Source organism: Bombina bombina, chromosome 6 (genome assembly GCF_027579735.1).
Source record: "Bombina bombina isolate aBomBom1 chromosome 6, aBomBom1.pri, whole genome shotgun sequence".
In the NCBI taxonomy this organism is placed as follows: domain Eukaryota; kingdom Metazoa; phylum Chordata; class Amphibia; order Anura; family Bombinatoridae; genus Bombina; species Bombina bombina.
The window spans coordinates 936,310,719-936,335,134 of NC_069504.1; positions in this window are offsets into that span (position 1 = coordinate 936,310,719).

Here is a 24,416-nt window from a genome sequence, read left to right on the forward strand (position 1 = left end):
TCACCAGAATATGAGCACTATGGTACTCACAGAACACAACCTACACCTTATAGCACGACCGATCTCAACAATTATGCAACTGTCACATTCTCCTAATCTGGAGACATCTCAACGCAACATCTTAGCAAGACATATATGACATATCACACATATCCCAATGCATTACTATATACAAGTGTGCAAAACCAATTTATATCCAACAACAGCTAACACTGACACCAACCAGTTTAGGAGAGTGAGTGTGAAAGTATCAACCTCTATAAGATATACACCTCCAAAATTAAATGTGGCAATTAATAAAAAACTTTATTTAACACAGAAATAAGACTATATAGTTAGCATCCCATGTTCAGAAGATATAGCTTGCTCAAAACATTAAGGTCCCCATGCTACAATAATACTATGCCAATGATAGCACTATGGTTATGTGGCATGATGTATTTAAATAGGGCATAAAGACCATCTATTGGTCCAACACACAGTGGTACACCTAAATTCCTACAAGAGATCATCCCTGTACACTATACAGTCTTCAATATGAGGGCATATATATACAAAATCACACAATGTGTCCTAGAGCCTCCGGACACCATACTTCCGCAGCCTCAACCATCGTATTAGATCAATGTGCATGCCCTGAGACATAGAGTCTAATCCGAACCAGAAGATCGTGTCCCATAGGGGGATATAATCCATCAATATCAAACTAGTGCTAATGTGAATGTATCAGTGATCATAATACAGATAGACATAACATAGTTAAAAACAAAATATTAAAAACACCTCACAAATATTCCAATAATAGATGGAATATAGGTATGTTACCTACATTTTACTGTAAAGACTGAAAGTAGGAGCACTGTACATAAAGGAAAAATATGTACAATAGCAATAGGATCAAATACATCTATACCATGCTATCAACACAGGATGGAAAGAATTACTAATGTCAAGAATGAAAACATGGACTCTCATATATAGGATAAATTCCCCTACATAGAATGGATCAACGGACTCTCAGACCCAATTGTGTGTAAATCTTCGCTTCATCAAAAACTTTTCCAACCCATCTGGACATTTAAACCTCTTGGGGCCAAGGTACAGAGTTCATGTATCCATCGGGCTTCTTTTTGTAAGAGTATTTTGGCTCTGTTGCCACCTCTTCTCAAGATCGGCACATGATCTATGATCCTAAAATGTAAGTCACTCACAGTGTGCCCTGCATCCAAAAAATGATGAGCCACAGGGTGTTCAGCCTTGCCTGTCTTTAAAGCTGTACTAATGCTGGAACGGTGATTCGCCATCCTTACTCTGGCATCACCGGTCGTCTTTCCTGTGTAAAATTTCCCACAGGGGCAATTGAGAAGATACACAATAAACTGGGTGGTGCATGTAAGGAAGAATTTGATCTGATATTTCTTTCTGCAATCAGGATGTTGAAATGTTGTGCCTGTGTGCATGCTGTTACACGTGACATAACTGATGCATTTAAAGCATCCAACTTTCTTTCTCAACCAAGGATGTTTACCACTCGTCAAAGGGATATCTGTTTTCACCAGCATATCCCTTAGACTTCTGCCTGTACGATAAGCAAGTTGAGGCACCATCCATTCATTAAACGGCAATGTGGGGTCACTTTTAAGTATTTTCCATTCCTCTTTAATTGGATTCTTAATGCTACCCTGGGGGGTCTATGCATCTTGTGATAATAGAGCTGATTCCTAATGTTCCCGTAGACTCCTCTTGTTGTATCCACATTGGATAAACCTCTGTGTCATCTCTGACAATTGTGATTTCATTTTGTTTTCATCCGTGTTGTTTCTGATCACATGCTGGAATTGTGCTTTCGGAATGTTGCAAATTAAAGCTGGTTGATGGCAACTTTTCGCATGCAGGATGGAATTACAGTCAGTCCCTTTTGCTAAATAGGGTAGTGCCCAATCTATCATGGGCCTTGAAAACCCTGACATCCAAATAGTCTACTGTGTCGATGTTGGTAGTATATTTAAACTTAATAGTGCTGTCCCTCTCATTCAGGGTATCAATCCAGGTTTTTAGGGTAATTTCTCCATTGCGCCAAATCAGGAACAAGTCGTCTATGTAACGACAGTAAAACATGATGGCTTTGGTCTCATAAACCTTCATCTGTGTGGATTCGTATTCCACCATAAAAAGATTTGCCAGTGATGGGGCCATATTTGACCCCATTGCAGTCCCTTCTATTTGCAGATAAAAGGTGTTTTCAAAATGAAAGAAATTATTCTTGAGACATATAGTTAGGAGGTCCACTAATACATCTTCAGGAGGGCCCACATAGGGTGTTTGTCTCAGATGGTTAACAACTGCTGCAATCCCCAACTTGTGGGGTATCACTGTGTACAGGCTACACACGTCCAACGTGACCAATAAGTCAGTAGGTTGGATATCCCTAAGCTGGATAATCGATCGTATAAAGGCACTGGAATCTTGTGTATATGATTTAATTTGTTTATATATATATATATATATATATATATATATATATATATATATATATATATATATATATATAGATATACCTATATATAGGTATATATACCTATATATCATTTTATATATATATATATATATATATATATATATATATATATATATATATATATATAGGGGTTTAGATACATATTTTACCATATACTGAAATATGTATTTATTAATTAATAGAACATATTCTGCCACGTGAACTATTCATATATTTATGTCGGGTTAGCACACTTGAGAAAAATGCAATCGGGTTTGCGCACAAGTAGGGTGTTAATTTTTTTTTATTTCTATGGGGAATACAATATCGCGTGTGCGATATTCTATGTTTAGCTTTTTGCGCGCGTTGGGTTGTCGCTCATGCAAAAACTTTTTACTTTCAACTTGTATTATGCGCGCTACCCGCCACGTGCAAAAAGCTTACTTCTAGCACAGGTAAAGCATGAGCAGGTGTGCAAAATACTGCTCCACTTGTAATCACTACCAATGACAACTATATTTTAACAAAATAAAGTGGGACAACATAACACTTAAACATATATAAATATCTAAAGACATGTTGGTTATTTAAAAAAAAAAAAAATATTCTCTTGTATGTTTTTTTTTTAAGAATTCCCAGGGCAACAGGTGCATTGTTGGCATAGCAACCATCCGAAACAAAAACAGGTCTCTAAGGCTGTTATCCTTGTAAGAGCAAAATGATTGCTATTTTATAATCACTCAAGGTTAAACGATCAAAGTTACAGCAAGAAGCAGTTTTAGAGACATATATTGCTTAGTTTCAAAATCATTTTATAACTCACAACTCCATTAAAAACACAACTATTTAATCTTTATGATGGATCCGTTATAGTCTTAGTTTGAGCAAGAGTTCAGTATTAAATGTCTTATTTTTAACTTTTGAATGCAATATCAAATGTAGATATTTTGGATTCTAATGAACAAATTCCAGTCTGGCTTTGACTTTGCTCGGAAAGTGATACAGCTACTAAACTATTGAAGCAACAAAGCCTCTCCTACTGTTCCTCACACCTTATATATATATATTTTCTTATGGTTTAATTTTAACAGCTATGTCACACAACGGCCTAAATCCCATGTTCAATGTTACCTTTAGCACTAGCTATATGACGTCAGGCCTGTAAGTGGCTCATTAGGAGTAATCAAACCTGGAACACTATGTATTAAAACCAAAATGTTAGAAATATGAGGGCGCTAAAAGCTAAGTTCCCACCACACTAAGTCAAATAACAAGAGATACAACGATATTAAAATTATTACCTTTACTTCACAATAAAATATAATTAATTACAACAATAAACATAAAAATATGTATAATCTAATAGAAGGGACGTCTCCCTTAAAAAACTGGATTACCACCTTAAAAATACGTGAATGAAATTCCTTGAAAAATGTATTAAATGAGCGTTATAATATGATTCAGCAAAATATGTTACAATGTTAATATCGATCTTAGAGTGAATCAGTCACAATCTATGTAACAAAGTTCCTTATGTTGGCTGATCAGAAAGTGCTACAGTTCATCGTATAGTATCAGCATGAAATAAGTTTACTTAGGTTGTTCATATGACCCCCTAGGAAGTTGTTAAGCGAAATGTTAAACACCTTAAAATCAGGTTTCCTTTGTACTCACACTTATCCAAATGACTGTGATAACGATTTGTTGACTCACACTGTGGGAGGTTATTACAAGTAAGCGATATCTTCCAATGTGTTAGCAACCTTTCTTACTTGCTTAAGTCGGCTGAACCCGGTCAGCGTGATAGGAGACTGCTTTTTTTAAAAATCCAAAATCCTTGTGCTTGAGTCGGCTGAACCCGGTCAGCGTGATTGAAGACTGCTTTTTTACTCCAAACTCCTTATGCGCCAGATGCTGCAGGATTCCAAGGGGAGAAAGGATATCCACAGACCCGCACTTAGCGGGGAACACGCGCGGGCTAAAAAGTAAAACTAGGTACCTAGATTTGGAAAACAGAGTAAAGTCCTTAGCTGGGAACAACACAAAGTAAGTCTACGCGTTTCACCCGATAGGGCTTTTTCAAGATATTGGTTTGTTCCCGGGACAAGATTTAAATGTTCATTGAAGTGTGTTCATTGGTTGTGAGTCTTTCCAATTAAAGGTGGAATTCGATCAGGCTTACTTATACTTAAGGAGGTTTATTGTGTTCATTTTCAATGGGGTCATTCTTTCGTTCAATAGAAAGCTGAATCACATATTATTTATGGAGATTTATTGCGCTCAGACTTGGAGATATACTAATAATATGTAAAATACTAAATTAAGGTGGTAAAACCAGAGGTGGTATTTCATGTTAAAAATTTTAAAATTTAAATTATATGTTTCATATCTAATAAAACAGATAGTTTAATCAACTGTTACATAATAAAAAATCATCATAAGAATTATTTTTAAAAATTCATTAGACATCAGCTTATCACCAATAGCTTATATACCAAATTATTCTGGAGAGTAGGGAATAATTTACATTATATTTAATACAACCTTATAAAAATGGACATAATATTTTATCTGAAATATAATAAATTAATCAAACTGTAAAACCTTCTAAAAATTCCTAAATGTTCCAAAATTCTAAAAAAAAAATTCTTTTGATTTCTAAGATTCTAAAAGATTTTTTATCTTTAATACATTCTTAAAATCATTCTAGAGTTAATATTATCAGTTCATCATATAGGGTTTAGGGTATTTTCATATGTTTTCAGTATGTTCATTATAAGTTCATTATATCTTAACTCCTAAAAAAGGGGATAGGTCTATCTCTGAATTCAGGCCTCGGGGGAAAAGGGTATCAAATTTATAAATTAGTTCGGCTTCTTTTTTAAGTAATTTACTCTCAAAATCCCCTCCTCTCCAGTCTCCTCTGACCTTACATATTCCCCAATATTTTAGATGCTTTAAATTATTTTTGTGGGTCTCTCTAAAGTGCTTGTATAAGTGGGTGTCTAGATTCCCTTTTTCAATATTGCAGAGATGTTCTCTGATCCTGTCACGTAAAAGTCTGGTGGTCTCTCCAATATAAAATAAATCACATGAACATTTTAAAATATATATGATACCTTTGTGAGAACATCTTATGATGTCTTTAATTTTAAAATCAGCATTTGTCCCTGTTATGTGTATAAAACTGATTTTACTACTGTACCTACAAGCCCTACATGAAAGGCAGGGGAAAAAACCTTTTAAATTATTCCCTCTGAGATCTTGATCTATCAAAGTGATCTTAGAAATCAAAAGAAATTTTTTTTTAGAATTTTGGAACATTTAGGAATAGAAGGTTTTACAGTTTGATTAATTTATTATATTTCAGATAAAATATTATGTCCATTTTTATAAGGTTGTATTAAATATAATGTAAATTATTCCCTACTCTCCAGAATAATTTGGTATATAAGCTAATGGTGATAAGCTGATGTCTAATGAATTTTTAAAAATAATTCTTATGATGATTTTTTATTATGTAAGAGTTGATTAAACTATCTGTTTTATTAGATATGAAACATATAATTTAAATTTTAAAATTTTTCATGAAATACCACCTCTGGTTTTACCACCTTAATTTAGTATTTTACATATTATTAGTATATCTCCAAGTATGAGCGCAATAAATCTCCATAAATAATATGTGATTCAGCTTTCTATTGAACGAAAGAATGACCCCATTGAAAATGAACACAATAAACCTCCTTAAGTATAAGTAAGCCTGATCAAATTCTACCTTTAATTGGAAAGACTCACAACCAATGAACACACTTCAATGAACATTTAAATCTTGTCCCGGGAACAAACCAGTATCTTGAAAAAGCCCTATCAGGTGAACCGCGTAGACTTACTTTGTGTTGTTCCCAGCTAAGGACTTTACTCTGTTTTCCAAATCTAGGTACCTAGTTTTACTTTTTAGCCCGCGAGTGTTCCACGCTAAGTGCGGGTCTGTGGATATCCTTTCTCCCCTTGGAATCCTGCAGCATCTGACGCATAAGGAGTTTGGAGTAAAAAAGCAGTCTTCAATCACGCTGACCGGGTTCAGCCGACTCAAGCACAAGGATTTTGGATTTTTAAAAAAAGCAGTCTCCTATCACGCTGACCGGGTTCAGCCGACTTAAGCAAGTAAGAAAGGTTGCTAACACATTGGAAGATATCGCTTACTTGTAATAACCTCCCACAGTGTGAGTCAACAAATCGTTATCACAGTCATTTGGATAAGTGTGAGTACAAAGGAAACCTGATTTTAAGGTGTTTAACATTTCGCTTAACAACTTCCTAGGGGGTCATATGAACAACCTAAGTAAACTTATTTCATGCTGATACTATACGATGAACTGTAGCACTTTCTGATCAGGCAACATAAGGAACTTTGTTACATAGATTTTGACTGATTCACTCTAAGATCGATATTAACATTGTAACAAATTTTGCTGAATCATATTATAACGCTCATTTAATACATTTTTCAAGGAATTTCATTCACGTATTTTTAAGGTGGTAATCCAGTTTTTTAAGGGAGACGTCCCTTCTATTAGATTATACATATTTTTATGTTTATTGTTGTAATTAATTATATTTTATTGTGAAGTAAAGGTAATAATTTTAATATCATTGTATCTCTTGTTATTTGACTTAGTGTGGTGGGAACTTAGCTTTTAGCGCCCTCATATTTCTAACATTCTGTTCCTACTGTGACAGTCCTGGGGTGACTGTTTTAGAGTGGCTTAGTTCTCTTTCAGTTATTAGCGCTATACTTCCGTGTTCTCCTTGTTCTTACTTCCCCTTTGTGTAGCAGCTTTTGGCACATATTTATAGTCATTTAATTAATTTATCATTTAAATTGAGGAATCTCACATCACACCTATTTTTTAGCACTTTTTACATATAATTTTTTCACCATGGACTCTGAAATTTTTTCATTCAGAGATAATTTATTAACCGAATTAAGTAATACACATATCACTGAGGAACGCCCACAAGGCAATTTTTTAGACTTTCACCAACTAGTTAATGAACTAGATAAATTAATGGTGAAAGAAATTAAACAAAAAATGGAATTGTTTTTTTTAGAAAAATACACTAATTTAAATTTAATTCCTAGACGCTCGAAATTTAAGAAAGCCTGCACATTCACTTTAAAACAAACACACCAAAAAGAATGGGATTTGGCACTAAAAGAAACTTCACTAAAATTGATTGAAATTATAAAAAAATCACGTAATGAAACTTTAGAAGAAATTAATATTAAAATCACAGATTTAAAAAAACAATTAGAAAACAAGAGGGAACACCCCAACTTCAAAGAAAGGCAGAATATTTTAGTAAACAAATTGATAGAACTAAAACATGGCCTACTAGATACCAAATGGAAAAAAATAGAAAGAGATAGGAATGATCTATTGGAACAAACCAAAGAATTGAAAGATAAAATTGAGAATGCTAACAAAGAAACAATACAATCAGATGATTGGGATAAACATAAACATATTAATAGACAACATTCTAGAGGTCATATACCACCTAATACACCAAAAAAGAGAAATTTTGAGATATATGGGAATAGAAACATACAAAGTGAGAATGCTTATGATACACAATACCCTGAGCAATATCAATCTAATACCAACTGGAGAGATCGTTCTAATTATGGGACACATAGATATAAGGCTCCTTTTCAACAATACCGTCGTAATCCTAATTATCATAATAGAACATACCAAGAAAACTCTGACAATTATTATGGTAACAGAATGCCCCTAAATTCTAGGGATACATATAGGAATGGGTATAGGTCTCAATATTATGAGAATAGAAATCACAATAATCATAATTATTGGCAAAATACAAGACAACCAAGAAATTCATATTACGACTCAAATGATGAATATTATGACAATAGGAGAAATAGATCTAGGATGGACAGTTGGCATATAGAAACCAACAATAGATTTGCAACCTTAGATAATGAATGTGAGATCGGGATGATCAATAATGAGAAAGATTTTTTAGGCAACAGCACTCCCAGGGAGGGCACTTCAAAGAACCTTGCAGCTGTAGAAAAAAGAGAGAGAACTTACACCCCATCAAATCTAAGAAAAAGACAATTAAAGGACAAAGAGAAGGAAAGAATAGAAGGAGAGGCAAAGAGAGTAAGATAACTACTGGTAACACAGGTATTTTCAACTTGAGCAATAAAGAATATAATAATGATGAAAAAAGGATATTATCATTAGGTTTATCATTTGAGCCAACTACTACTCTGAACAAATTCAATACCCATAGTCATGTAAAACAATTTATCAGAAAGTTAACACTGAAACGCTATTTTTTGAGGAATCCCATAGAAAGACAGGTAAATCCATCAAAATTCCCTAAAATTATAACAGATGATGATAAGAGAACTTATACTAACCTTAGACCCATATCCAAATTCTATCCTTCATATGCTAAAGGATCCAACATAGAAACCTTTGAAAAGATGGTCCTACAAGATCTAAAAGAATTCAACCCTAAAAAATCGAGGCCCAATTTTAATTTATCAAAAAAAGATAAAGAAATTGTAGACAAACTACAAAAAGATAAAGATGTAATTATAAAGCCAGCAGATAAGGGTGGGGGGGTTGTAATTATGAATAAAACCAATTACATAACAGAAGCGAACACAATATTGAGTGATCCCAAAACATATAAAATATTAGAATTAAACCCGATCAACAAGATTAAGAAAAGCTTACTTTGCATTTTGGAGGAGGGAAAGGATGGGGGTACCATTAATGATAACGAATTCAATTATCTGTATCCTGAATTTCCAAGAACCCCCATCTTTTACTTCCTCCCAAAAATTCATAAGGATCTTGCAAACCCTCCGGGGAGACCCATCATATCTGGAATAGGTTCTATAACATCTAACCTTTCCAGATATGTGGACATTTTTCTTCAGAAATACGTTAAAAACCTTAACACTTATTTAAAAGACTCCACTCAAGTATTACAACTAGTTGAAAAAATTAAATGGGAAGATAATTATTTCCTTGCAACTAGTGACGTTACATCTCTTTATACGATCATTGATCATGAACAGGGCCTAAGGGCCATTGAAAATACTCTGGAATTAGATAAGGATATGGATACTCATCTTAGACAGTTTATTTTAAAAGGAATAACATTTATATTAGAAAATAATTACTTTGAATTCAACGGCAAATATTATCTCCAACTAGAGGGTACTGCGATGGGCACGAGGTTCGCGCCAAGTTACGCTAATATATTCATGGGAAATGGGAGGATCACTTCTTTAGGTCACACAAATTTGGCGTGGACCTCGTGCTCTTCAAGAGGTATATAGACGATATACTAATTATATGGAAGGGCTCAGAGGAAAACCTTAAATTGTTCTTTCAAGCTATGAATAACAATGATAAGGGTCTTCATTTTACCTACCAATATAGTAAAACTTCCATTTCTTTCTTGGATTTAGAATTATTCGTTGATGAGGGTAGTCTAGCTACCAGAACATTCTTTAAACAAGTAGACTGTAATGGGTATGTACATAAGAAGAGTTGCCACCATGAAAGATGGAAAGGCAATATACCCATAGGTCAGTATCTTAGAATTAAGAAAAATTGCTCAAGGTATACAGACTTTGAGACCCAAGTGAATGTCCTCCAACAGAGATTCTATGAAAGAGGGTATAGCGAGCAAGAACTAGAAGGAGCCATGATTAGAGCTAAAACAACTGAACGAAGTTCTCTCTTACAATATAAAGAGAAAAGCACATCAGCCATCAGAAATGAGTATGATGTAGCACTAATAACAAATTATAATGATGATCACCAAACATTACGTAAAATAATCACGAAACACTGGCATATAGTTAAAAAAGATCACTTGATAGGAGATATTTTAGCATACAAACCGAAAATCATTTTTAGAAAAGCCAGAAATTTAAAACAAATTCTTGCCCCCAGTGTCTTAAAAAAAGATAACATCACTATGATAGATCAAGATCTCAGAGGGAATAATTTAAAAGGTTTTTCCCCTGCCTTTCATGTAGGGCTTGTAGGTACAGTAGTAAAATCAGTTTTATACACATAACAGGGACAAATGCTGATTTTAAAATTAAAGACATCATAAGATGTTCTCACAAAGGTATCATATATATTTTATGTTGAAAAGATTTTATTTAAGGATTTTACAAATACAATAAATCAATAATCAAATATTCCAATAGTCAACGGTCATTCCAATAATAGAGTGAATACTCCAAAAATACATGTAATGTTATACAGATTCTGAGTTAATACAGTTCGTTCTAAGCATTCAATGTAGATGTTACAAACAATATTTCGTCTGGCCTAGTCCGCGTCCGCCCCCCCTCTCCTCCTGGTAGCTTCGTGATAATGTATGAAAGGTTACCATTGTAACAGGAATGTTTTTTTATCATTTAGGTATTCTGCTGAGGCACTTGCTTTATCAAAATGGTATATCATCTTTTTTTTTATCAGTTCGAAGCTCGGGGGGAGTCCCTTCCAAAATTGGGCTATACTTAGTCTAACTATTGTACAAACCCATCTTCCTAGTTTGTTATTGTGTCTAGAGAGTCCCGGGATCGGGAAGTGGAGCAGCGCTTGTTCCATGGTTAGCTTTATTGTTTTTTCGAAGATCTTGCTCAAGAAATTTGAGGCTTGATCCCATATCTCTTTAACGTATCTACATTCCCACCACATATGTGGGTATGTCCCAAGCTCCCCACATCCTCTATAGCAGAACTTGGTCAATGGATCCTCTTTTCCCCCTGATCTAGTCGGGAATAGGTACCATCTGAAGGCTACTTTAATAAAATTTTCTTTGAGGGTTGCGTTTTGTGTGAAAGATAAGCCATCGCTGAGATTTTCTCTCCAAGTCTCAATTGACCAAGTCCTCCCAGTGTCATTTTCCCATTTAAACATTAAGGGGGGTTTGATATCAGAAGGGGGGTTGTTAAATAAGGTGTAAAGGGTTGAGATTCCACCTCTTATATGATAATCAGCCAGACAGAGCTTTTCTAGTGTGGTGGTTACAGGAGCTCTCTCGGCCCCCATGATTTGATATACTCTAGATTTAAGTTGGAGGTAATGGTACCAGATGTTCCTATCTTCTGTGTCTAGGGCCTGATATTGTGTAAAGGAAATAATTTTACCCTCTTTATATACGTCTGCAATCCTGTAAAGCCCTTTGTTATGCCATTTCTGTTGTACAGTTCTATCGAATGAGGAAGTTTGGGTTATCAATGGTGTGATCGTTGATCTTTTATTTAGTAATGGGAATTTAGAGTTCAATATCTTCCAGATGTGTAAAGTGTGTTGAATTGCAATGAATTCGCTTTTCTTATGAGTGGCGGGGGTATCTGGGGTCCATAATAGGTGTGAGAGTGGTGTAGTGTTCATAACGGCCGATTCAATGTTTAGCCACTGTGAATTGTTTTTAGTTTTGAACCAGTGTAAAGTTTGGGCAATGCGGGCTGAGTAATAGTATGGAATTAGATTTGGGAGACCCACTCCTCCTATCTTTTTGGGGGAACACATAAGTGTTTTGTTGATTCTGGCTCGTTTCCCCTGCCACACAAATCGTAAGATGTCTTTTTGAAGCTTATGTAAGTCAGAATGAGGAAGGGTGATGGGTAAGGAGCGAAATAAGTATAGTAATTTGGGTAATAGAGACATCTTGACTGAGATAATTCTACCATAAAGGGAGATTTTAAGTTTCATCCACTTGGTTAAAAGGGCTCTGATTTTCTTAAACATGGGGAGATAATTTATATTGTATAGAGAATGTATATTGTTGGTAAGATGGATTCCTAAATATTTAATAGACTTCTTGGGCCATCCAAAGGAAAAGTTTAGTTCTATTAATTTTTTGGTGTGGGCTGGAATTCCAACTCCCAGGGCTTCGCATTTATCTCCGTTAATTTTATAGCCCGATAAAGTCCCGAATTGTTGGATGAGTTTATATACTAGAGGAAGGGATAGTAGTGGTTTTGTTAATGTCAATATTACGTCATCCGCGAAAAGGGAGATCTTGTGTTCAGAGTGTCCCACCTCAATTCCTGAAATGTCCCTACTTTCTCTGATTTTGATGGCCAGTGGTTCAATGCTTAAAGCAAATAAAAGTGGGGACAACGGGCAACCTTGTCTGGTGCCGTTGTTAATATGTATTGGTGAAGATTGGTAGCCAGATAATTTAACAAAAGCTGTCGGGAATGAATATAGAGATTTGATAGCATCATAAAACTCCCCTTTGATACCTACTTTTTCAAGTACTGCAAACATAAAACCCCAGTCAACTCTATCGAATGCCTTCTCTGCATCCAAAGACAGAAACAGAGAAGGCACCCGTCCCACAGTGGCCACGTTAATAAGATCTATAATTTTCCTCGTGTTATCTGGGGCTTCTCTTTGGGAAATAAATCCCACTTGATCTGGGTGAATTAATTTAAGAAGAAGTGGATTTAGGCGATTTGCTAGAATTTTGGTAAATAGTTTGATATCCTGATTAATCAGGGAGATGGGCCTATAATTTTGGCAGTGTTGTTTGTTCTTGCCTGGTTTTGGGATCACTGAAATTCTGGCCATCAACATTTCTCTTGGTATTTCCTTACCCTGCATCAAAGCGTTGAATACTTTAACTAGTTGTGGTACTAGTAGTGGCTGTAGTGTTTTGTAGAAGATGCCAGGATAGCCGTCGGGGCCTGGGGCTTTGGATCCTTTAAGGTTTTTGATACTAAGTTTTATTTCTTCTTGTGTTATGGGGCGATTTAAGGAGTCTAATTCTTCCTCTGTTAGTGTTGGTAATTTACTATCTCCAAGAAACGATATTAAGTCTGGTGTTTTGTTTTTGCCTTTATGTGAGTTAGGAATATTATACAGTTTATTGTAGTAATCGGCAAATAAGTTAGCAATATCTTGTGGGTCATTAGTGATTTTATTATCTGGGCATTGTATTTGTGGGACGGTTGTGGCCCTGACAATCTCTTTCAATTTATTTGCTAGCATCCGGTCTGGCTTGTTTCCGTAAATATAGTATTGCGTGTCGACTACTCTGATTGATCTGATGGCCTCTGAATTTAAGAGTGAATCTAATTCCGCGTTTTTGTTTTTAAGCTGGGTAGTTAGTGATCGTGAAGGATTGTTTCCTAATTGTGACCTAAGTCGATTAGTCTCTAATTTTAAGCTTAGTAGTTTAGCCTCTCTCTGTTTTTTTTGCTTACTAGATTCGGATATGAGTAGGCCTCGTGTGTAGGCTTTCAATGCCCCCCATTCTAGTGCTGGATTGTTAGTTGAGTTGTTGTTAATTTCTATGAATTCAGCCATTTGTTGTTTAATCAATTCTAAAGTTGGGCCTTCTTTAAGAAGTGATGCATTGAGTGTCCAAGATTTTGTTCTTTGTGGGTTAACTAGTCCTGCCATCGTTGTCTCCACTATGGAGTGGTCTGACCAAGAACAATTAGTAATGGTTGTATTGATTATTAGGGGGACCAGAATTTGGCTCACGAATATGTAGTCTATTCTTGATTGTGATGCATGCATGGGAGAGTAATATGTGTAGTCATGTACCCCTTGATTCATTGCTCGCCAACTATCAGTCAGGTTATGGTCTGAAGTGAAATCTAGCAAAATTCTATTTGATTTTGTGGAAGAGTTGGTATGTGCGGAGGCTTGTGAGGATCTGTCAATTTTATCATTCATGGTGAGGTTGAAGTCTCCTCCTATTATGGTTTTATATTTTTTCCACAGTGTTAAATGTTTGCTGAGTTTGGTGATAAAATTAGATTGTAACTCATTTGGAGCATATACATTCACTAGCAGTACTGGGGTGTTGTGAATAGAACCCTGTATTATGATGTATCTGCCCTCTCTATCTCTTATTATGGATTCCTCATGGAAGTTTAAGGATGAATGGATTAGCACTGAAACTCCACATTTCTTTTTTGGGCCAATGGCATGGAATTGTGTCGGGTATACTTTGTCCCAATATTTGGGGGTAAACATAGACGTGAAGTGTGTTTCCTGAAGCATTACTATTTTAGCATTCATGGCTTTATATTCTAAGATTGCTTTTTTCCTTTTGATATCTGAGTTTAATCCCCTAACATTATGCGAAATTATTTTTATAGACATGGGGACTGTTTAGGGGGAATTTTCATGATGTGGTACCTGTGCATCTTTTGGGGTTGTGTCAGGGCTTCTTCCATTTGAGGGGGGGCCCCGCAGACCAGGCCAGTCTCAGTTCTCGCTACAGAAAAACATATCAAACCGTTATAAGAGTTAATAGGTAAATCTAGTCTAGCAGGTTTCTTGAAGGTATCTAATGCTTTTGTTGTAGATGACGTATAAATCTCCTTATATGTAGCATGGAGTAACCAATAAAAAAATGACCAAAGATATAACAATAGTATTTTGAAAATCAACATTGGAAATAACATTGTGTAAGTGAGTTGAAAAAACAATAACATTCAGGCAACTTTGAAACCTAAACTCAATTTTAGCTTATCCTTGAGTATGGAGTTAAGTGTATCGGGGGGTGGGGGGGGGGGGGGTTGAGGGAGCAAGGTTTTGGGGGGGGGTGCAGGGGTGGGTGGGGGAGGGTGGGGATGGGGGGGGGGGGGGAGATCCTGAGAAAACATATAATTGGAATAAACATCATTAATCCCTCTTGAAGGGGAATATGGGGAGTACAATGTAAAGAACCCTCTGGGAGGTTAGTTATATCTCGTGCAGCCTACCAAATAATAAGCTTTAGTGCGCCTTAAGTTGGCTGAGGTAGTTAAGAAGTTAATGCGGGAGTCATACCTTTCAGGGGTGAGGGTTGTGTAACAAATGTGGCTCATGGGTAATAGAGCTCAAGTTTAGTTAAATAAGGAAGAAAATGAACATAACAATATCAAACCTGTATAACAAAGAAAAGATAACATGACAGTCCGTGTTGGGCAAGGCCCAACCTAAAGAAACAGTTTCTGTTTAAAGTAAGTTAGTCTTGTTACACTCAATGATTTATATTCTACTTAACTTTCAGGACAAAGTGCTCTCAGTCTCATCCGAATCAGCTTCACCAGTGTCCTGTTTGGGAGCAATTCTTTGTTTTTTTGCTTTGCCACTTCTTCCTACTGGTATCCATTCTTTCTGAAAAGATTTTCTTGGTGGTGAAGGTCCGGTAGGAGTTGTTGGTATGTCAGCTTGGATTTGAAGACGTTGAAGCAGTACTCTTCCCTCCTCGAGGGTATTGCAGCTGTAGCTTCCATTCTGGTATGAGAAAACTAGTTTGAAAGGGAAATTCCACCTATATTTTATATGTTCCTTCACTAGGGCTGCAGTAATTGGTTTCATTTCCCTTCTTTTTCGGAGTGTGATGGGAGCAAGATCTGTGAATATTTGAATGTTGTGTCCTTCAAATTCTATGCATTTTTTTTCTCTGGCTGCTTTCAAGATTCTTTCTTTGACGTGGTAATAGTGCATTTTCAGGATTATGTCCCTATTTGCATTTTGTTGGGGTCTTGTAAGGGCTCTGTGTACCCTGTCCATGAGGAGTGTAGATGGATCAATATCTGGGACTAGTTGTGTGAACAACTCAGTAATAGTTTCTTCTAGATTTTTGTAAGTCTCTGGTAGGTTCCGGATTCTTAAGTTAGATCGTCTTGATCTATTTTCTAGATCCTCTATCTGCTCTTCAAGCCTGCTGATATATGTCGAATTATCTTGGATAGAGTCTCTTAAAATAGGGATTTCCTCAGTCACATTGTCAAGTTTTTCCTCTAATTCAGCAGTTCTCTCCCCTATTTCCCTGAGATCTTGTTTTATTTCTGATAGAGCTGTCTTGAATTCTTCTTGAAATAGAGATTTAATCTGCTGTAGAAGCTCTTTGTTTGGTTCTTCTATTCCGGCTCCCTCATGTATTTCTGAGCTCTGTGCTTGTGGGCTAGGTATAGGGTTAGGGATATTTTTATCAAGTCCTTTGTGCTTTGATTGAGATCTTGACAGGCACTCTTTTACTGTTTGTGATTTATTTTTCATCTTGAGGTTTTCAGTGGGTGGTGAGATGAATCTTTTATGGGGTCTTCCTTGTAATGCAGCTGTTTTATATAGCCCTTGTGCTGGTTTATTCTCAGGATCTCTAAGTGCTAATTAAGAATTTTTGTTCATAGCTGTTGTTACCCCATACTCAATAGGCAGTCGTGTTCGGTGTTCAGGCCTCTTAGCTGCCTCTTTTCACATCACTTTCACATTTAGCTTATATGAGGAGGAGTATGGTGGTAGTGTGAAGTCTCTCTTGTCGAATGACTTGCAGGCTCCTGTTAATCCCCTTCAGATATTCCCAGGTCACCAGTATCATTAGTGATAGCCTAGGTAGAGGATTTGGTTTTGTTGGAGTCCTATAAGGAGACTATTTCGGAGTGTAGGAACTAGCACTCACATTGGTGTGATTTACTGAGGAGCACTCTGTTTTCCGTGTGTCAGTGGTTTATTACCCTGTTTTGTTCTCTGAATATTAGTTAGGATAATCCTTGGTGGGATTGTCTCTGCACTGTCAGTTGTGTCTGAGGCTTAATTTGTATGGATCTGTACTGACAGTGCTGGTATTGTGTATATGCGTGATCAGCCAATTATTTTGTTGGCCTATATGATAACTTTATATGTCCAGGGTCTTTTGCTAGTGGTTAGGCCTGACTTGTGATAGTCTGGGGGACTGATTGCTGTGCTTACCCCTCTCAATGTAGCGGGGTCTGTTAATAGCTTACTGTCCTGAGTCCCTCAGTTGGGCCTAGCTTAGTATGCTTGCGCAAAAATAGTATGGCGGAGATTCGCGCCAACGCCTCCCCTGATTACTTTCAAGTAATGATTGACTTACTTGTGATAGAACCTCTCCGTGGAGTAGTGACCTTATCGGGTGCTGCAATTGCGTTTGTGGCTTTTAGATCGTGGGAGGTCGCATGTGCGTCCGCATCTGTTGCTGAATGGTAGGCCTCCGTGATCTGAATCTTCTGGGCCAATGTGAGTGTTGATGGTATCACTTCACCTTGTATCTTAGAGTCTGTTGTGTCCCTCCGGAGCGGGGCCCCGACCCTCCGGAAAGGCACCGTGAGGCCAGGTTAAGGGGTTTTGAGGTTTTCGGCAGCGTGTAGCTTCTGCAGCAAAGGTGGCGGGTCTCTCCCGCAATCTTCCGGCAAATGTTTCCAGAGGGTTTGCAAGGTTAAGTTAGTTGCCGGTATTTTCCCCCTTACTATTATCTTTTCCCTTCGATTTCTGGGTCTATATCGAGGTTCCGGATGGGCCGCAGCCGCGGTCTTTCCTGCTTTTCTTCCGGTGCTGGTGATCCGGTCCCCAACGATCTTGCTTAAAACCTTTCAGTTGTTGTTGAAAAGGGTTGAACACCTCTGCTAGAGCTCAGGGGTTGGAATTTAGGAAATTTTGCCTGAATTTATCAGCTTTATAACTACTTTTAGGAGTTTTATGTGCAGAGCTACACAGACCTGCGACTTCTCCTGTTGCTGGCTAGCTCCGCCCCCGTCATCATATATATTTTAAAATGTTCATGTGATTTATTTTATATTGGAGAGACCACCAGACTTTTACGTGACAGGATCAGAGAACATCTCTGCAATATTGAAAAAGGGAATCTAGACACCCACTTATACAAGCACTTTAGAGAGACCCACAAAAATAATTTACAGCATCTAAAATATTGGGGAATATGTAAGGTCAGAGGAGACTGGAGAGGAGGGGATTTTGAGAGTAAATTACTTAAAAAAGAAGCCGAACTAATTTATAAATTTGATACCCTTTTCCCCCGAGGCCTGAATTCAGAGATAGACCTATCCCCTTTTTTAGGAGTTAAGATATAATGAACTTATAATGAACATACTGAAAACATATGAAAATACCCTAAACCCTATATGATGAACTGATAATATTAACTCTAGAATGACTTTAAGAATGTATTAAAGATAAAAAATCTTTTAGAATCTTAGAAATCAAAATAATTTTTTTTTAGAATTTTGGAACATTTAGGAATTTTTAGAAGGTTTTACAGTTTGATTAATTTATTATATTTCAGATAAAATATTATGTCCATTTTTATAAGGTTGTATTAAATATAATGTAAATTATTCCCTACTCTCCAGAATAATTTGGTATATAAGCTAATGGTGATAAGCTGATGTCTAATGAATTTTTAAAAATAATTCTTATGATGATTTTTTATTATGTAACAGTTGATTAAACTATCTGTTTTATTAGATATGAAACATATAATTTAAATTTTAAAATTTTTAACATGAAATACCACCTCTGGTTTTACCACCTTAATTTAGTATTTTACATATTATTAGTATATCTCCAAGTCTGAGCGCAATAAATCTCCATAAATAATATGTGATTCAGCTTTCTATTGAACGAAAGAATGACCCCATTGAAAATTAACACAATAAACCTCCTTAAGTATAAGTAAGCCTGATCGAATTCCACCTTTAATTGGAAAGACTCACAACCAATGAACACACTTCAATGAACATTTAAATCTTGTCCCGGGAACAAACCAGTATCTTGAAAAAGCCCTATCGGGTGAAACGCGTAGACTTACTTTGTGTTGTTCCCAGCTAAGGACTTTACTCTGTTTTCCAAATCTAGGTACCTAGTTTTACTTTTTAGCCCGCGCGTGTTCCACGCTAAGTGCGGGTCTGTGGATATCCTTTCTCCCCTTGGAATCCTGCAGCATCTGGCGCATAAGGAGTTTGGAGTAAAAAAGCAGTCTTCAATCACGCTGACCGGGTTCAGCCGACTCAAGCACAAGGATTTTGGATTTTTAAAAAAAGCAGTCTCCTATCACGCTGACCGGGTTCAGCCGACTTAAGCAAGTAAGAAAGGTTGCTAACACATTGGAAGATATCGCTTACTTGTAATAACCTCCCACAATGTGAGTCAACAAATCGTTATCACAGTCATTTGGATAAGTGTGAGTACAAAGGAAACCTGATTTTAAGGTGTTTAACATTTCGCTTAACAACTTCCTAGGGGGTCATATGAACAACCTAAGTAAACTTATTTCATGCTGATACTATACGATGAACTGTAGCACTTTCTGATCAGCCAACATAAGGAACTTTGTTACATAGATTGTGACTGATTCACTCTAAGATCGATATTAACATTGTAACAAATTTTGCTGAATCATGTTATAACGCTCATTTAATACATTTTTCAAGGAATTTCATTCACGTATTTTTAAGGTGGTAATCCAGTTTTTTAAGGGAGACGTCCCTTCTATTAGATTATACATATTTTTATGTTTATTGTTGTAATTAATTATATTTTATTGTGAAGTAAAGGTAATAATTTTAATATTGTTGTATCTCTTGTTATTTGACTTAGTGTGGTGGGAACTTAGCTTTTAGCGCCCTCATATTTCTAACATTCTGTTCCTACTGTGACAGTCCTGGTGTGACTGTTTTAGAGTGGCTTAGTTCTCTTTCAGTTATTAGCGCTATACTTCCGTGTTCTCCGTATTAAAACCAAAGTCATGTAGCAAGTGCTTTCTTCATTTTCTATATGGTACCTACTGGCACTACATTTTTTCCAACTATGGGCTCGCTTCCATTGAGCCGTTAAAAATTGAGCCATAAACTACAGAAGCGGCCAACAGATAAAAGTAATTTACAGCTTCATTTTAGTACCAGGTTTCCATTAAAAAGGTTTCTGCTTTGCGAACGGTCACTCTTTTGGTGTAGCTGTAAGTTAGCGTTGTGTTAACGCTTCCTCCGGATGCCGGATTTCAAAAACATTAATAGGTTACTATGGTAACCCGACCTTACACTACACTCGATCGAATATACGGCGCCGTATACAAGTGCAACACCATTTTACCCGTCACTTGCTGTTAGAATATAAAACACCAAACGCATGCGCGATATATATCACTCAACCGCAACCCCCCACTGCAATAACTAATGTATTAACCCCTAATCTGCCAACCCTCATACCACAAAATATCTATCAAAGGTATTAACCCCTAAGCCACCATCTCCCCACAACGCAAACTATCTATTAAATCTATTAACCCCTACTCTGCAATGCCCCCACAACACAAACTATATATTATATCTATTAACCTCTAATCCGCCATTAACCCACATCACAAATGTGTTGGTTTCAGCGTTCATTTGGACACTTTGTTGCTGTAATTTGAGCCACTTGCTACAGCATATTTGGCTACATTTGGTGCATCTGGTCCACACCTCGGATACCTGGATACCTGGCTACTTGAGACTCTAAAGGAAGATCCTTGCACACCAGGACGTATCACTTGTGGAAACAGTAGGGACACTTATTTATCTATTTGTCCTTCCTTACCTCATATGATTGAGGGCTCATATTGCGAGTAGGGATTACCCTAGGGGAGGTTTTATATGTTTAATAGATTTTATTAAAATTGATCTGCACTATTAGGTGTTTTTGTGCGCTTGTCTTTATATATATATATATATATATATATATATATATATATATACTGTATATATATATATATATATATATATATATATAAATAAAAATCTATTTAAAATACTTTGCATTTATTCCCCTATGTGAAGAACATTGGAATGTGAAATATGTACTGTGCATGCACAGTTAAACACATGAATATTGCATAAATAGAATTGTTCATGTGTTCAGCTACTTGACTGCAAAGGGCTCCAATGCAATTATATATATGTATATATTTGTATACATATATATTTATGTGTTTATATGTGTATAAAGGACTAAAAATACCTAAATATATGTTTGTATCGCTATGTTAAAGCCCTTTGCCTGCCTTTTTTTCTTAACACCTGAGACCTCATATCTTTGACCCCTTTTAGCTTTTTTTTGCAATTTATTTTATAATAATTTTATTACAGTGTTATTATGAGTGTATCTGAACTTTTTGATGTGTTGTGTGTAACTTTTTTTGTCAAGCGTAGAAGTTAACCAGAGCTCTGAAGTCTTGCTATCCCTAATTGTGTATCCCTAAGTGTGTTAAATTCAATTGCACTCAAGCTCAAATTTACTTTCAACTTTCAATACGCACGCTACCTCTGACGCTCACAAAGTGCTTCAATAAACCGCTTGTGTGCAACAGTTATCATGCCACTCGTAATCTAGCCCAGAATGTGTGTAGTCTTTAGCAGTGTAATTGATTGGTCTCATGTTCTTCAGTCCATATATAATTGTAAGAAATAATTAGATAAAAATACTTTTTTCAAGATTATTTTCCACAAGTGTATCCCCTGAGTGCTATAGTTTGTGTATTTAAATTAACATAATTGCCAATATTCCTAAGTTGCATTTATTTTATTCAAGATCATTTGCAATTCACTGGTTAATTCTATACTGTGATTCAGAACATAACACATTCACTATAATGTAACTGTATGTGGTACAAACTCAACCACAATAAAAGATTGCTTACAACAAAAGGGGTTCATAGTTAAAGATAATCATATTAATTTTAATGCACATATATAGTATTGTATATGCAATCAATACAATACAATACCGGTCACTTTAAAATCCTTAAATTTAAAAAAATGTCACTTAAAATAATCATTGATAGCCTGATGAAACAGTGTGTTACACTGAGAAACGCGTTGCTGTTGTTTTTACTAATATTAAAATTTTACATTTTTTAAATTCTCCATTTGCTGCCGATTTCATTTCTTCCTGTTTGGGAATTGGCCTGATATATCAATTTGGCTCCTCTCAAGCACCTTTTTGGATTGCCTGTTGGATCTTTGGTGTACAGATCCACATCCACTTTATCATCTTGGGTATCCCTGGACTCTCCCTGGCGAGACGAGCACTTCCATCAGTGAAATCTATCTATTGTGGTCTACCGGACGACGTGTGGTTCCGGACTGCGAATACTGCACTTTGATGTGCGCAACAACTTGTGAGTAGGATTCCTCTGTTCATACTGTTGTTTTTCCCTTACCTCATTTGATCTGCACCATGTGGGGCCCTCTATCTATTTTCTTTTAAAATAATCACTAGTTGCAGATTTTAAGCAGTGATATCAGACTGAAAGTACGTAAAATGAAAGCTATTAATTAAATGTCTATGTATACCTCCAAAACAATATTTTTATAGAGCACTCCAAAAACTTATGAGACACAGATCCTTTAAAGAACCACATTGCATAAAAATGTGTTACAGTTATTCACCCAGAGAAGCTCAAAGGTATTTGAGCAAAAAGTCTTAGTGCAAGTCTCAATACCTTGTTTGAATTAAACAATGTTCAGTTATCTTCTCTTAGCAGTTGTTAATGTGCATGTCCCCGGTCCTTTTTGTCTTTCTCTGCCACAGTTTGTAGCTCCCAGGGATTGTCACGTGATCAAAACTTGTTAGCACCAGTCAGCTTTAGGATTTTAAAGTGACCAGTCACATTTATTGTATTGTATTGATTGTATATACTGTTTATGTGAATTAAAATTAATTTGATTCTCTTTAACTATTAACCCGTTCTTCTGTGAGCGCTCTTTTGTATTGGAATTTAAGACCTTATATGTTTGAGCCCTTATAACTTTTTTTTTGCAATTTTTAAAAAAAATAAGTTTTATTTGATAGTGTTATTATGAGTGTAACTATACTTTTAAATGTAATTTAGATGCATCCTTTTAGTCAAGCATAAAAGTTAACCAGAGCTCTGAAGTCACGCTATCCTGACTTGCGTTAAATTCAATTGTGCAGTGTGAATGTGTTTACTTTCAACTCAAAATACGCACGCTGCTTCCATGTGTGCAAAGAGGTACAATAAATCCCTTATAGCTTGCATGCAACAATTAGCGTGCCACTCATAATCTAGCCCTTAAAGGGGGGATTGCGAGTCTTTGAGCATACACATAAAAAAATTAATTTTTTTAATAAATTAAGAAAACATTCAAAATATGAAGTCTGGAATTTTAAATAAATAAATTGCAGCATTATCATTTTTTGTAGTAAAAGGTTCTCTTTGGAGTATACCCAAAGAAGGAGGGAGTAGTTTCACAGTAGTTTCTCATGAACCAGTATTTCCCTTCAAATCCTCCCTTTTAGATTCTCTTAAAATAGACCATTAGGGGCCGAATTATCAAGCTCCAAATGGAGCTTGATGCCCCTGTTTCCTTGCGAGCCTTCAGGCTCACTGGAAACAGAAGTTATGAAGCAACGGTCTAAAGACCGCTGCTCCAAAACTTGTCAGCCTGCTCTGAGGCTGCAGACATCAATCCGCCCAATCCTATACGATCGGGCTGATTGACACCTCTTGCTAGCGGCAGATTGCCCCCAAATCTACAGGGGGCGGCATTGCAAAGCAGTTCACAAGAACTGCTTGTACAATGATAAATGCCAACAGCGTCTGCTATCAGCATTTATCGATGTGCAGTAGACATGATTTGCTACATCGTATCATGTCCGTCCTCACTTTAATAAATCGGCCCCATAGTGTTACTGCTTATCATAAGCAAAAGCGCTCTTTGCAGTTGTTTTACACGTGGATATCATTTTGTGGTGAACTGGTAGAAATCAGCACCATGTTTTTATACAATAATTAGTAGAGTATTTTATCTTTATCTAACTGCTCACATGTGAACCCCAATAAATAGTCGTGCCACATCTATATGGACAAATGTAATGGTAATTTTCTTTCATGGGATAGCAAAATCAGTGAAAAGAAATACAAAATATACTCTTTTGACTAAACTGTATTATTTACTGTGTAATGCTGTCCAAAAATGAATTGAAGCTTTTAAGCAGATTTGAGGAAAAAAAACACTTTATTACTCACAGTGAAATGATTCTCAAATATGAAGCTGAACTTTTATGCAGATTTC